This window comes from Dinoponera quadriceps, unplaced genomic scaffold (assembly GCF_001313825.1).
Source record: "Dinoponera quadriceps isolate SergipeBrazil2010 unplaced genomic scaffold, ASM131382v1 scaffold2167, whole genome shotgun sequence".
NCBI classification, from domain to species: domain Eukaryota; kingdom Metazoa; phylum Arthropoda; class Insecta; order Hymenoptera; family Formicidae; genus Dinoponera; species Dinoponera quadriceps.
The window spans coordinates 626,340-644,007 of NW_014556702.1; positions in this window are offsets into that span (position 1 = coordinate 626,340).

The following is a 17,668-nucleotide window of genomic DNA, read 5'->3' on the forward strand; positions in this document are numbered from 1 at the left end:
AGCGGGTATTTATAAGCTGCATTTTTGCAAGAACGAAGGGCACATTAGGATCTAAAAATGGATACTTTATTGAATCTCCAGTTGGAAGTAGATAAACATCATTAAAATTGAAATAAACCGATCGCGGGAGCCCCAGACTTCTTCAACTTCACGGGGATTATCCTCTTCTGACTCGACGTAGAAGTCCAAAGTACGATTCTTCGATCTTTTGGGACGTGCATGTTTTATCTCGCAGGTCGACATTGTTTTTTAAAGAAACGTAGTTCGGTCTTTCTGTCCTCGTTTATATTCGTGTGCCTTAAAGCGATCAGCGACTCTGCGGTGAGAGCGTCAATCACTTAAAAGGACTTGTCGATCGCTTAAAGAGATGCCATATTGAAAAACTTTACCGACAGAATACTGCTTTTTTTTTCCTGCAAAGTTTACGCCGTATTGGTTGCACAGAATTATAAATACTTTTACACAGAGAAAGTTCGCGCGAAAGTGAATTGGAGCATTGCTCAACATGTGATTAGAACGATTGAAAATTTCACAATTGACATCTCTAACTGTCACTTAACATAAAAATTTACACTCGATATAGAAATCCTGCAACTCGTATATCTTTATCTTTACCTTTATCTATATCAAATGTGTCGATACTTTAAACAGAAAAATTTTCAAGCATGATTCTACATCTTTTCAATAAAATTTAAAGACCTAAAAAAATACGAAAAGTTCGCAGAAACATTTTTATTTATTTCAATTAGATTTTCCGTTAGATATGATAAAACCGAGTAGCGTATTCATCGCATTCACATTTATATTGCACGTGAATTTATATCGGACTTGTATATACAGGAAATATAAAAATAATAGTGAAAAAATAATAGTAGTCAGAGTTTATGTAACATGATATTGTGATAGTCGCTTCTACGTTATCGAGTTTGTCATCGGCTTTGGCATTCCCCTAAAGATGTTGCGAGGAACGTTTGAAAATCGTGGACAGTTGATTTGAAAATCAAGTCACGCGCACCGCGACGACGCCGTCGTGATTTCGCGATGCTGTAACAGCACATTCGCATTGAATCGAGCCAATTCTCACTCATTTCCACGAAGCTGCTTTCCCTCATTATCATCGTGGAACGGCGAACGTAGATGGTAAACATTACGTCTAATTAAACCGCAACGTTACCTCACTATCGCTCGCAGAAGAAAATGTATTATGTAACATAGGCGCTCCACACAGGTTTCTGCGCATAGAAGGATGAAATAATTATTACAGCGAAATACTCATTTTCCACACCGAAAGTAAATTATATTTATTCGATTTTTATAATTATGAGAATTCGGAGAAGTGGTGTGCGTCACTGAGTCCGCTGGACTATATTTGAGAACGCGAAACTTTTCAAATTATGCACCGCATATCGTTCTACCCGAACTAACGCTCAATCTTTCGCGCGCAACGGCCGAATAATCCACAATGTGACACGATGTGACCAAATTCGTAACTGGAAATAGAATTTTCCCGAAGACAAAAATAGAAGAGAATCACGGGCGTTCATGAAACAACAAGTACGGCCGATAATACATCAATCGGGCGAATCGTCACGATGCGCGCAGTTTTCGCCGGGCAATTTGCGCGCCTGATTTTCACCCCCGCCCCCTCACAAATCGAAGAGTCATTTACATTATGTGCGCGAGCTTATTATAATTACAAATAAATCTCGCCAGCCGATTAATTAAACAAATTAAATTATCGTCGGGGAATATTCTATCGGCATTACCCCCCCCGGCGCTGCCGCGCCCATTCGGGGAGGAAAAATCTCGTCGGACGACAGCAATTTGCAGACGCGCGGTGTAAAAGCACGCGTCCCACGCGGCGCCGTTTGCGTCAGGAAAAAATCGCGCGTCTATACCGGGCTCAGTCGTGAGATGTACGTAACACGGTATATATAATAACGCGGGAAGGGAAATCGCGCACGGGATACGCGCGAGTTACGCGAGGAAGCTGCGTCGTTAACGGTGATACCGCCGAGAGGCGTCGTCGATTACGACACACGACAGTGCGTGTACGCCGGCTTGACGTAAGCGATACCTGCTGGATGACCTTAACAGGTGTGCACACTCAACGAGCATGGCCATTATTTCGCGATGCAGTCGGAAGTCTCGGGGTCACCGAGCGCGCGTTACTCAATCGCGATTCCGCGGTGCGCATTTCTCTCGGTAGTCCTACGCCCTCGGATGCCGCAGGGCTCACGGCACGGCTTATGTTATAACGCGCGACAGAGAGTAGAAATAAAGTGAAATAAAAATAAAATACACAGAGAGCCCGGGGAATAAGATATAATATCGCCGATATCCGCGCGAGATAACCGAGATTGTGTATCCGGGGGCTGCTGCGGGCAACGTACAGTATCGGAACGACTGCCGTCTGATGCAATTGAAATTTAAATAAATATGAATAAATATAAATAAAAGAGATATGCGTGGTCATGTTGCGGTAATATAATGCAATTCGAATTAATCGCTCGACCGTTCGATCGGACGTCGCTTTGTGTGTTTCGCGACTCTTAGCGCTCGTTCGCGTTTAATTTCGGGGGAAACCTCTCGCGGTCGTGATTTTTTTTTCATCGGCGAGAACGATCCACCTGAATGCCCCACATTCGCCGTTAAACGCGACCCGTCTGATTTCGGCGTTTATTTGTTTTACGTGACGATCGTGTCCGCGATAATTCCAATCAATGTGTAATATTTAATCGTACTCGCGGTAACAATCGTTTCCCCGATAACGGCGCACGTGGGGACAGTCGTTGTAAAATTCATCTCCTTATCGTTGCCCTAAAAATGTGAAAAATATAATTTCCTATCTCGACCACGACGTTAATCGACCGAGATTAGTCGATATACGGAGAAAAGATTTCCAACCGACGTTTCGAAAGTTTCTTTTCGGAATTCTTTCTCGTAACGAATAAACGAATTATCGTAAGGACAGATACTTCACACAACCCGACTAGAAATTTACCTTATGCTCCAGCTAGGTAACTTTAATGCTAGTTGACCTTAACTGAACCCATCTAAAGTTATACTGGGATTCTGAGAAATCATGCAACGCTACGTGATAATCAGGACCTTAATCAGGATCCATTATAATGTTCTCATCAGGTTATATTATTGAATCCCTATCCACGTTTTGCCTCAGGAAGAAGGTAAAGGAAAATATTCAGATTTATACAGAGCAGGGAATGCGAAACTAGTGAGAAATACGTACAAAATATAAGTCGAGGTACAAATATTGTTAGAATTTGATGATTTTCGATTTTAATGATGCAAATAATATGTATAGAAATAAACAAGTTACTTGTACATTATTGAAGTCGAAAATCGTCCGATTCTAACAATATTTGTTCTTCGATTATATACTGCGTGTGAAAAAATTAAATCGACAAACTTTGAAGGAAAATGGAGGATTTCAAAATAAACATTTTTTGTTAACTATTTTTCCCTACGACGTTTTGTTTTTAATATCATATGGTATAAATAAACTATATAGAAAAATCAAATTCCTCCGTCAAGACTCGGCTATCTTGCCGCAGCTATATTGGTTTATGGCGTCATAGACGAGAAATGACATGCAGCTTTTTGCGTTATGTAGCTTTATTTTTTAGTTTTCTCTGAAAAAAAAAACATATAATAATTTCGTAATCCTGAAATCTGTAAAATATACAGCAAACTGCATGTTATTTCTCGCCTATGACGTCACAAACCAATATAGCTGCGGCGAGATAGCCGAACCTTAATGGAGGAATTTGATTTTCCCATTAGTTTATTTATACCATAAAGTATTAAAACAAAACGCCGTAGAGAGAAATAGCGTTAACAAGAAATGTTTATTTCGAAGTCCTTTATTTCCCTTCAAAGTTCGTCGGTTTAAAAAGACCGACCACCAACGGTAGGTAGGAGAAGGTGAACGATCGGAAAACGTGAAAACGGTAAAATCGACTCGATCGAGCAATTTCCAAATGACAGCCTCGGCCTCTCGATGGTTCTCGGTTATGATTCGGTTGATTGGTGCGCTGCGCTTAAATACTTGATCATAAACTTTTCCGCGAATCTCAGACGTAAGGTCGTCGCTGGAAGCTCTAACTGGTTTTATAATTTATCACGATTCGCTTATACCCGGCTCGGGCTGGTCTCTCTCATTCATCGTCATGAGAAAACGTAACGAGAAATTATTGGCCTACGCGTCATACACACGGCGTACACGGTCGCGCGGTCGCGTCGGGCTAGGTAAGATAGTAGTATTTCTACTCGTAAGTCCATTCAGACGTTTCCGTCGACCTAACCTACCGTTACGTTCCATGAATCGGGACTGACGCGACGAGTGTGACGGCGATGGCGGCGGTGGCGGTGTATGCTTTTCTTTTATTGACTTCCACTGCTCTACGATCGAGCCTCGCGCCTCATTGAATATCGACGTCCGCGGGAGATGCTCGCGTAAAAAGACGAGCAATAAAGAGACCCCCGCAGGAACACTCGATGCCTTGACTCGAGCCCGACAGAGCTCATTTCACGGACGATTTGCACCGTCCGATATATACGTATGCGCCATTCGAGCCGGACACTTACGTACATACATATGTACGCACGCACGCACGTACGCACGCACGTACGTACGGAGTCTCGCTCGGCGTATTTTTAAACGGTGATCTCAGTACGCGAACGCCGCTGCTGTTTAATCGCGCGATAACTGACCAGCCGCAACGTGTCCTCGTGGCGCGATCATCCGCTTACAGATAACTCCGCTACGCCGAGGTCGTTCAAGTACGCGAACGGCGAGTAATCGAAAGGTTGAGAGTCCCACCTAGAGCCTACCGCGGGAGCAGCGATTCTTCTTATGTGCCGGGATGACGATTCCGGCGCGGTTCTCTCTTTCTCTCTCGGCGAGGTCCCGCGCTCGGACGAATTGTTCGAGGAAGCGAAACATCCGCAGGAAACATTTCAATTACCTCCGCCTGCGTCAATGTCACGTCTCGGCGTTTTCCGCGAAGCCGCCTCGGCGTCACGTGTAATTTCGTTCATTTAGGGCTCGCGCAGTGTCAAGGAATTCCCTTGAAAGTCCCGACGACACCGGTGTCTCCGGAGATGTTTTCCCGAAATACGCCTTCCCAGCCGGGATCTGCGCAAAATTCGGAGCGAGATTCTCCGCGGAGGATTACGCGGCTTTTTTATCGCTATTTTCCCAAACGCAGAGAATAATATTATTGAAACCTCTCCTCTTTTCCTTCCTTTTTTTTTTTATCGCGGAGTATCATGTTTTATGGCTGTAGATTCCATTAGCAATACGAGCCACTTAAGGCGCAATTATCCTCCCCGAGTTTCGCAAATCGCTTTATTATAAGAACAAGCACGAGGCGATCTTTTCCAATGTAGTCTTTACGGTGCGAAATTACATGTCTGGGCTAGAAATTAAATTTTTTTAACATGCGCCTGGAAAAAGACGAAGCACGTCGATGGGGATTCGCGATATCTATTTTTGCTCGTGAGTTGCCGTAGTGGAAAACAAGGTCGTTAACCCAAGCTAGGAGTACCCACCGGTTGGATCGATGTAATCCGCGCAAGAAATGAATTCATCATACGCGAGGAAAATCGTCGTAGTTTTCTTTTTTTTTCTTCAGTAGGAGAGGGAGGAAAGGAACGACATTAGAATTATTATATCGATCCGTCTTTCCATTCCCAGCAATTCCAATTATGGAGATACATCCTCTTCATTCGCGATGTGCAAACGTATAATTTTAGAGTCGCCCGACAATTTTATCACGCTTTATGGACATGTCTTGAGTTACAATCTCTAAGTTATTTAACAGCCGCAATCCTCTTAATTAAATGGAGTAATAAATAGAACTCGAACGAATCGCTCTCCACGTTTATCTTTAATACCGTCCTTATAATTGTACGGAGAATTTCCGTAAATAATTCGACGAGCAATAGCAGAAAAAATTAAACCTACGCTATTTCGCAAGATCTTGGAAAGACTAAATTATACAAGTTTTACGTAAGGAAAGAATATAGAGAAAAGAAAATATATAAAATACATCAATCGCGCGGTTTTGTCTTTCAGCTTCCTTTCCTACAAGAATCACCTTTCCCAGTCCTTGTACTTCCACCTGTGTTTCACAAACGCTCAATTCTTCCCTGATCACACGATCCTCCGTTAATCAAACTCGTTAATCCTTTACGAGTCCTTCTCATATTTCGAACCTCCTCTCGGATAATAATAATTCCCAGATTCTTGAATTTCCGAGTCTCGTCTCCCTCGCAAAATGTCAGCTCGTTTTCAAGACTAGTTATCATTTGCGCCGTCATCGACGTGCAACGGCGAGAGGAAAGCGATTATCGAGTTCACAGCCGCGATGCGACGTCGCACAACGCACACGCGGCGCGTGTACGCACACCGGAAGCGGCCACGCTGCCCAAGCACCACCACATGCGCTCACGGACGCGTGAGTGCATTCGCGCTGTGCGAGGGTGTGCACGAGCGCGACTACTACGAAAGGCGGCCCCAGGTTGACAGGAAATGGTTCGAGATAAGATAATGAGGTCCCTCTCGCCTCCTCACCGCATCCGGCAGCTTTCTTTGCAGCGCCGGCTCGCGCGTACACGTTATAAAAGGCTTCTTTATGCGCCACTTACGGAGAGACAGGTACGGGCGCACCGACCGGCCGATTCACAGCCCGAAAGAACTTTCGACGTGCGGCGTGCGACCGCCCCCGTGGCTAGGGTGGTTCGACAATGGAGGAATTATACGACGTGGAAACAATATCCCTCGTTTTGTCCGAGGAAGAGAATCCGGACCGACGACGGTGACGCGAATACAACCGACCTGTTGTTGCATCAATCGGTACCCGCATAGAAAATATGTCGGGATCTACTTGGGATCCGATGCGCTTTCCCAAATTAATTCTGGATTTTAGTTGGGGAATCTACGCAGGTTCTCTGATTGAAAGTGTAATGCTTCAAACTTACGTAGAGAAAAAGATTCCTTTGGATTTCGTAGAATTTCTTTAATTGAAACAAACTTGTCTTTTGAAATAGGACAAATAAATAGATGTTTCATTCAACAAGCAGGATTATTTGGCTTCTCAAATAAATATCTACGTCAAATGATATATTTCTCTGTATTTTCAGCCAAACACTACAATAGTTGCCGCAAACAATAAATTATTTTGAAAAAGTAACACTATGTTAGAAAAATATTTTAAAAATTCTTTGCTTTTGGTGGAACAATATACAATAAAATAAATTTCTTTTTATTGAAAACGAAATATTATTTCCTCTAAATAATATTATTTTTCCTATTAAACAACAGGGTCAGCTCCATCATTTTGCCAAAGATTATTTTGCTTTCCGTTTTACACTACGATTAAACAAAATATAGGAAATCTTTGAAGAGAGGTTCTCAGGTTGTAAATATAAAAAAAATTGATTTTTGTTTTTCATATCTGCTTAAAGATTGAAGTCTTTGGAACATTTTAAGCTCTGTAACATGTCAAAATTCCGAAAATTTCAATATATTCTAAAACAGCACCGCAAACTTTAAAGCCGTTTTTGTCAAAACGACACTTGTCAAGCTGGTTGAATTTTCTCGGGAACCGATAAATCGATTGCCTTCAGGCAAATTTTTCTATATAAAAGCAACTCTAAAAATATTACTCTCTATCGAATGAATGTACAGAATTTCGATATCTGTAAATCTTTTTTTACCGAGTAAAAACGTACGAAATTGTACTTGAAAATCTTTTCTTACTTTGTCGTGCTTCGAAAAAGACTTTTTTCTTTATCGTGTTGCCATTTCCTCAATTTTCATTTTTTCTCAAAATCTCTATATTTGTACGATAGCCACACTCATAGATTAAGAATTGAATTAATTTATCCATTAATTTATCTAATCGGAATCTATGCTGTATGTGGAAAAATTGGACAAAATTTCTATGCGGGTAGTATGCAGATCCTTTCTTTGCGACGTTGAAAGAGTTTCTGTCACTTAACGTAAACTTCAGTCTTTTTATAGCTCCTTGATACGTTACTCGTGCGCGACGTACCGCGTAATAAAATTGTACGTCACGTCAAAATTATCGGGCAGTAAAAGCGTTGTGTCTGGAAAAAAGGAAAAAAATTAATTCCTCTTGTGTATCTTTATTTACGCATGTCGTGTCGTCGTTGTTTCCGGATTACACCGTAACATATGTTGAGAGATACACATTGACGCAAATGCGTGAGACAAAGCGGCGAGTTTCGCGCCGGAGATGCCCGTTGGAAATGCACGTTTGTATTTTTAAATGTCAACGACAGATAGCTTCCGTTTGTCGCCGTCACGACTGACCACATCCTGTTGTCAGTGATAACGAGAAAGACATGGATGTGTAACTGCGGGGGACGTGCTCGGGGTAACCCATCTTTTTTCGTCGTGCAACAAATTGCAATATCGACAACGATGATCATTACCGTGATTTGCCGCAACTTAAACGCTTTGTTTTACACAAAGAACAGAGACGAACGCGCAATTAATTGCTCTCTTTTGCGTAACTTCTGATTCACTTTTACAATTCAACCGATATCTGCTTTTGTCGCTGACAGTATTGCGCGTGACAAACGATTCATTTAATACCTTTTGCAGCGCAATAAATATGAGATATTAAATTACACTCAATATACATGTGTGCAATATAGCTGCAGGTACGTTATTGCGTTTATTAATACGTCAGACGATCGGATTGGCGCGCTATTAGGTTGATTCGTGGGAATAAACGTCTCTGCGTATTATGTGTTTGCGTAAATGCAGTGTATATTCTGTGCTGGTTTTTGTTTTTATATTTTTTATTTCAAAATATTTTATCGCTCTTCCCCTTGTACTTATCATACTTTAATTGCGAGAACAATTTTTGTTGTTGTTGTTTTTTATTGTTAATAACAAACATTTACTTCATATAAATTACATATAAATATTTATATATATATATATTTACATATGTATATGTATATTAAGTTAAATTAACCAACTTTAGTTGGCCGCTGGAATAATCTGCTAATTGCAACAAGACATAATTACTTCTCATAAATTAATATCGATATATACAGAATAAGCAGTAGGAAAGGTATCTGTATATATAACATATATTAATCCTTGATATTATTGATTATTGATATTATTATCGTTAGTATTAATTCAATTAAATGAAAAAGTTAACTTGTTCTACTTCAAAAAATAAGCAATTTGTCAATTTATTCTCTGACAGATTTCTAAGAAAGAATACAAGTTATGAGAAATGTCAATTCTCACAAATAATCCAAATTGCTCAAAGAAGAAGTTGCGAGAATTAAAATTGCGTCTAATAGAGCCTAATGTATTAAAAAAGTTGACAAGTTAAATTAATCTCTTTCATTTGCTATGTGTGTGCAAATGAAACGTGTCCATATAAGATATTCAAGGTACAGACTTTCTTTCATTCAAATCTTGGACATTTGCCAAACATCACAAAATTATCTTTTCCAAATCATATGCAGATATAATAGACGATTTTTGTGTATAAACACGCACGCACGCACGCACGCACGCACGCACGCACGCACGCACGCACGCACGCACGCACGCACGCACGCATACGCGCATACGCAAACAGGTAATAGCCGCAATTGGCCGTGCCCTTTTATTTAGGATACTCCGAGCAGCCTCTTTATAAACAACCTCGGCAATTTGAAAAATTCAGCCTTAATTGAAGTAATGGTCAATCACCGGGGCAATCAGGCCGTTACTCGCTACAACGCCACCCGGATGATAAAACGCGTGCACATTCAGATCTGTAGGTGGATCCGGACGTTCTCTCTTTCCCTCTCTCTCTCTCTCCTTTCCTCTATTTTTTTTATCATCGACCGCGCTCTTCTCCTACGCTCCGAGGATGACCGTAGGGTCCTGAATATGGGCGTTCGCCTATCTCGCTCTCAATGACTCTCGAAACTGGTGCGCCCACATTCCTCGAAGGCACGCACAGCGCAACCCACGACGTAAACTCTCCCACCGCGTTCACGTTCACTATCTACAGCCGTAAAACTGCCCACCAGCGTTTCGCTCTGATTCTAACCACGTCCCTCGATTCTTTTCTGCGTTCGATGATAAAATGTCCGTCTTGTCGGGGATATGGTATCATCATTCGTCTTTGCTTCTTCCTCCCGAGGAAATCTCGCTTCTGTTTCAGAAATAGACGAAATATCACATCTAACTAATTTAGCGCAACTTATTGTTACTTCCTCCCTTGAGTTTCTTTTGATAACTGGTTAGAGACTTCATATTCCGTCATGATGATTCAACGGTGAAGAATCACTGGTTAAGTTCAACCGGTCTTTTCCAACTGATTAATTCAATCGGAAAGAACGTGGAAAGAACGTCTGGAAAGAACGTTTGAATTCAAAATCCTCGCTTGTAATGAATCGCAGGAACTCTTCGTGAGACGATCAATTCGATTGTTTTCAGATCTGCCGTAACGGCGTTCCTTGGCAGTTTCGACTCGTGTGCGGCGCCATCGGGAACGTCACACGAGGAAAATGTCCCGCATAATGCGAGGCATATCCGCTCGGCATACCTGCGGAAACGCAGTGGGGATTTCTCAGAACGCACAACATAAAGCAACCATGGGCAAAGTTCCGAGAAGGTTCACCACATTTGCGACCCTTACGGATGTCCCGTGGAAACCTATGCCAGGCGTGAGAAGACCTTATTACACGCAATTGTCGCAGGTAATAATAAGATGCGCCAGAATTGTGAAGTCGTAGGCCGAGAGGGCCATCGGAGTCATTTAATACCTGGCAATATAATTCGCGCGTGAGCTGAGATCTCGATGTTCACGAAATTCCCACGAACGCTCGCTACTTTCTTCCTCGCCGAAGAGTGGCGTGGGTATTTTGCGGCATAATGAAAACGCGTTCAAAAAATAAAAGAAAATAGAGGTAAATCGTCGAGACTGTATAAATTTCGAGTTCCCAGCTCGCTCACGTATTTGTCCTTCGTAAATTCCCGTCGCAGAATTATATGAAACTCTGAAGAGCAATAGTTAACAACTCCTCGAAATGTTCGATGAATTTCTACGAATATTAAGAAGATACGATTCATACGACTGTCAATTAAAGCGAATGTCCCAATTAGCGATAAAGTAACCTCGTCTTGAAAATAAATTAATAGATTATTACAATAATATACGAGTTGAATACAATAACATATATTTTATTCGGAAGTTTAAGCATTTGGGATTTTAATTGTATTAGATTTTTCAACTTATAATAAAATTTTAATTAATTTATATGTTTTCAAGTGTGACGAAAGTACTGTTTAGTGACATATAACTTTGATTTAGTCCTAATTGTTTGACACATGCATTTTTTAGGATAAATATGGAGCTATATTATGTGATTTATTAAGAACAGATGCGATTGTGTCAAACTGGTACAAACTGGTACACACTGTCGCTAATTGGGACATACACCTTATATCGCTGGAAGACCTCGCCATGTCACCTTCACACTGATAGGACAATAATTCTGATCTCGGTCTTCCACGGTCTATAATAATAATCGTAAACGATAATAAGGCAAATTGAACTCGTTGACGTACGTAGGACCCACACGTTACGATAGGTGGGCTAACGTCGCCGAAGTAAAGCAATCAATGAAGGGGCGAAGGCGACGGATGTGGGAGGGAGAAAGCCGCAGGAACACCACGCTTCTCTCGCGCCCACGCGAACCTGCGACGATTTCGTCGCGCGTTTCTCTTTCTCCCCGCCGTGTAGGATCTTATTATTCTTCTCCTACTGACCGGACCTTGGGAAGGATCGTGCCGAATCAGCGTTAATGGAAAAAGTAGGATCGACGGTGGTGCGGACGTAGGGCGCTGCCGCCGTGAACGAGCTGTCCGCCCTCGACATCGATTTATCCGGTTACAACGACCACTCGTTGCGCTTGCAATTCGAAGCTCGGGGCGGTACGTATATGTGTCTCGCTTTACAAATCGTTCATACGCTCGCGAGTGAAAAAGTTTAACGTTACTCTCGCCGTTTTGGAGAACATCGCTTTGGGAGCAAGAGCGCTGTATAAAACTAAGCGTTAACGTTAAATCTGTATCTCTCGGCGCGTTCAACGTATTCCGACACGAGCAACGTTGAGACACGCGTTCGACGAGTGATCTGATATTCTCTACGAAGCCTTGCCCGTTGGACACGACGAGATTAGGTCCAAATATTTCGATATTTTCTGTGACTGCAAACTCATATCGCATTCATTCGCGCCGTCGCATTCGACAATATCGAGTGTGTCACGATAATAGCGAGATCATTTGATTAACTATATTATTTTTTTAAGTACCGGAGCAACAACGGAACGATAAAGTGACTCTGATAACGCTAACGTTAAGTCAAACTCTCTTTTTTTCTCTCTTTCTCTCTCTTTCTCTCTCTTCCAAGAGTACGTATCGCGATAAATTTGTTTAACATTCATATATAGATCGTGTAAAATTTATTTAACTGACAGATCGTCGCACAGAGACCTGGAACTACGTTTTCGGGGAGGCTGCGCGCGGATAATTCGATAAAATAAAATACGCTCGCGACGGGATATCGGTCAAGGTCCAACGGGGAGGAATCCTGTTCACGGTGCGAGGATACGAGATCGTGATGACATCACGGGATGATCAGGTGTTATTTATAAGCGTCTGCATGCCGATAGTATTGTTCTCTATAATTAGAACTCATCATCCCTTCCCCCATACGTACGTATAATAAACGCGCGTCGTCGTCGTCGATGAGGAGGAGGAGAATGGAGTCCGTTTACGCAGCGTGTCAGGTGGTCCGTGAGATAATTCGCGCTCCCGCGCACCGCATACCTTCGGGAATTATAATCGAATTTAAAGTCCATTGACAAAACAGAGAGCACGCGCCACTTACGGTGCACAGCTGTGTCAATCGAAAACACGCCGTCCGGCCGCCAGGAATGTTGTGTTTCTTCTTGGCCGCTCTGCCCCGCGTGCGACGAAACTTGCAGCTTTTCAAGAAAAAGTCAACGATTGCGAGGAAGTCGCGAGTATCGTATTTGATCCCAAAAGTAATTTTTCCAGCTCGAAGATGCGATCGAACGCGAAACGTCAGATAAACGCAGCATTAATGCGGGGAATTGGGACAGATTGGCGCAAAACAAAATTCGAAGACTCGATATCAAGGTATAACAGATGCCCCATCAGTGAGGAAACTATTTTTCCCGATCGAAGACTCGATTATACGAAACGAAACTTGCAACTGGCTTTCGTGAGAAAACGAGAACGTGTCGAAGTCTCCGATATGAAACCCATTACGTTACATCCGTTTTACCACAGAATCTTTTACATTAAAAAAATTATCATCTCGTTTCCTATTAAAATAATGATTATAATTATCGGGTACGCGTATTTCTATGAAAATTGAAGCCTGCACTGAGAGAAAAATGCGGTTATTTTCGGGGACAATAATATCTTCTTTCATTTTAACTACAAAATTGCTCAAGAGTCATCGGTAATAATAACCTTACGTGCATGTTGCTACTACTATTTTTGTGGTTGAAAGGAAACAAACATATTGTTGTCTCCGAGAATAACTATATTTTTCTCTCGGTGTGTAACAAAATTTCGTTCAAACTATGAGTTATTATTACTATTTATATTTACTATTACTATTACTTTTTTTTTTTAATATTTACTCAGCAAGACTAACATCGTACAAATCCGATATTGTTTGTGAAGCAATATCGACCTCAGCACGCGAGCATCGAGGAATTTCAATAGCCGCGCGTAGGATGAACCGGGCGACCGGAAATAACGCGGCTTCACTTGCCGCTTGTATGTAACCGACGGTTATCGTATGAAAGTCTTGCGGATTGCGCTCTTCAGTATATTATAACACAATGATGCATTGACGCGACGTAACTACAATGATTTGCACGTTTCGCTCATCTTTCTCTTTTTCTTTCTTTCTCTCTCTTTCTTTGTGGTTTTTTTTACCTGCCTCTTACTACGCGATTTCCTTCCCTTTTTTTAGCTTGCTTCGATCTAATCCGGAGCTCTTTATATCCGTATCTGTATCTTAATAATAACATTTAACACTCAATAATATGATCACAATAACAATGTATTTTTATCGCCTTTATCATAACAATATATTATTTATATTAATTGCGATGTTGCGCACTAATAATATTCTCTCTCGATTTTGTTCTAATCAGCCGCTCTAATTGCCGTTTCGTCGTTGTAACTTCCGTGTAACTGTGTTACATTTATTATTTACTTATTAATTATTTATCAGTTTTATCAGTTAATGTTATTTCGCATACGATCTTTGTTTTGCCATAGGCTCGCCTTCTACTTGCGACTTACACATTTTCGAAATTTCTTTGCGGTTTTCTTTATCTGCCTCTTATTGCACGATTTCCTTCCCCTTTTTTAGCTTGCTTCGGTCTAATCCTGAATTCTTTATATCCGTATCTGTATCTTAATAATAACATTTAACACTCAATAATATGATCACAATAACAATTTTCAATTCACCTGACAAGATCAGTCGAACAATCGATATTTTTAAGAATTTCAGGAAGAGACAATCTGCCTTCGATACCTTTTACGTTGAGGCTGATATCCGAAATGTTTCAAAAGAAAAGAAATAGAAACGAAAAAATCAAGGCCCCGTTCCACTAAGTCTCTTTCGAGTTGCTCGCTTGTGAAAGCACGGGGATATCGAGGCGAGAAGACGGCCGGCACGCGCTCAACAAAGTCGAGTCGAACTCGCGTCATCATCAAGGGCCGACCCTTTGATTACTGGAGCTTAGTCTTGCAAGCCGGCATAAATTGCCGATTACTGTTGCAAACGGCCGCTTCCGTCGATGAAAGTAATTAAGTCCCGGCGGCGTGGGTCGCATGACGGCATGACGATAATTCCTGGAAAAGCGCGCGCTCTCTTAGACTCATTACGTAAATCGCCATGGTAATTCTCCTCGGCGACGTTACACAAACGCGCGATCCTCAATTTCCGTCGTATCGCAATAATTCGCCGGCATCCCGCGGCGTCTCTCTCTCTCTCTCTCTCTCCTAAGCGCGATGAACGAGTTTCTTGTGGGCCGGCCGTACAAAGGTCGATTCATTGAGAAATCAACTGTACTGGCTGTCCCACATGTAAGAGACCCGGCGCGAACTGTACAGCGAAAGAAGGAGATCCGAGAAGCCCGCTATGAGAGACCAGGAAGAACGCCTTGAATCGCCTTTTTAAGATTCTCCGACGCACTTTCAATTCGTCGTGGACAATCTACTGAAATTCACTCGAGAGAGGTTCTCTCGTCAAAGAGAGAGATACGATTCGCCGATGCGATATGATACGACGGGAATAACGGATATTGGAATGGGATATGATGTAATGTGTGTGTATGTGTGGCGCGTGTACTACGTGAAGCGCCCTGTACCGCTGATATGAGCGAGTTACAAAGGAGACCCGATTCATTGTAGCCGACGACTTCGCTTTATTTAGACCCGATGTCCGAGCTGTGAATTCCGATACTCGCGCGGATAGTCCCTTTTAAAGGATCGGCGCGCGTCGTCTTAAGGAGTCTGCTCGTAACGTGTTACGTAACGAATTTCCGCGCCTAATACGATCAGCAGGAAAGCGGGACACCGAGGCTTTCGCAAACAGCGACGGAATATCGATTCTGTTAGAAACCCGTTCATTTGTAGATTTAATTTAACGGCTGTAATCCGAGCTCTCTTTTTTTTCTCTCTCGTCTCATATTTCAAAACCGACGGATATTCACGCTGGCGTGATATTTGCGCGAGCAAAGCCAGACATTACATATTGGTTCCGAACAGAATTCCACATTTCATATTTCTCCTCGCACAAATTAATATTGCGTGGAATTATTTAAATACATAGAAATCCTGAGGGGGGAGAGAGGAGAGAGAGGATAGCGTGTATGTGCACATGTTTATGATTTTAAGCATGTTATCTCGAAATACTAATCTCCATTTTTTACGATATCACGGACATTTACCAACGATATTGCCGAAGCGAGATCGCGTCGCTCACTCGTTGGTGTGAAGAATAAATCGAATGTGTAGGTGCGAGTGAAGCTTTGAACGGGGCTTTTTTTGTTAAGCCCTAAAATTCCAAACTTCTCTTACGTTAGACGTTGGCTTTGCCGCGTCATTGGAGGCATGTCGTTTAATTATTCGCCTTCGTACAGACTGCGTCACAGTTTGCGTTTGGAATTTTTATCAGCGGTTATTAATAACACCGAGAAAAATGCCAGCCAACATGATTCTTGGAACAACCTGAAATAAGAATTTTACCGAAAACCGGTAACCGGAGCGTTTGAATCGTCAACTTAATAATTAAACGGACGAAGAGATTTTCGAGCGTCCGTGGAAAGAGCGCCGTTTAAGTTGAAGGAAACAGAATTTCCGGTTACAAAAACCAAATTTGTGTCGCAAGGACCAGAAATTCTGTTCCCTTCGATCAAAACGTGTTCGGTTTGTTCACTGTCTGCTAAATTCAAGCAAATTCCTTTTCCCGTGCGGCATTCGTTGCCTGGAAGTTCAGTTCACACAAGAACGATGAAGAACATCGGGCGTTTGCGGCGACCTGTAGTGCATACGTTTCCTCAAAACGTCCGCAGTCTTGACGAATCAACGCGATACCACTCGAGATAGGGGGAGTATGCGTATATGAATCACAGCGTGACTTCCATTCTTGACACTTTTATCATCCGCTCTCATATCTGCTCATGAGATCGTCCGACGGAGATAGACGCGATAACGATAAACGATCTCTCGCGGCGCGGAACGTTGCTGAGTTCGACGAACGTCGGCGCTAATTGGCGTAATTAATTGCAAGCTCGATCGCGATGAAAGTAAGCGCTTACGTAAAAGCGAATTATAATTACGGCGGTGCCCGTTCCTCGTACGATGACGAAGAGAGTTCGGCGAGGAGCTGAATAAAAATAATCGATCGCGCGAAATAAGCGAGCGCCGCGGCGAAATAGCATTCGATAGCGGCGAACGTCACTGTCTGATTTTCGCCGGATGCGCTCTCTCTATATCAGACAAATTGAAATTCGGAGTCGGGCGGTCGCATTTAGCGCTAAACGCGACGCTAAATATAGAGGACGATACCGGCTAAAATCAGATCTGCTTAATAAATTCACGATACTCGGTTATCACGCGCTCTTTCTCCCTTCTTCTCGCTCTGTCTCTCCTCTCCGCGGAGACGCGTTAACTGGAATCCAATTCTTTAATAAAATCGCGCACGAGAGTGTAACGACGCCAGCCGCCGCCGGCACGGACGAAGGAGCAAGTTGTTTTTATTTTTAATCGCACTTCGCATTTCTTAACATGCGTCATCCACGGGATAAATTTGCTCGACGTGCTATCGATTTCTAATAAACGTCTAACGCTCATAGGCTCTTTATAAACTCGATTTGCGTAGTGTGCGGCACCTACGAAGGATGGGCTCTTTATCGATCCCCGAACGACGCGCGACAGAATTGTGCGGAAATGTATTTCCGGTCGTTGTGCGCGCGATAAACTCTCCTTTTCATCTAAATTTATATTTTTTCCCCGTAATACACTCCACGCCACTCG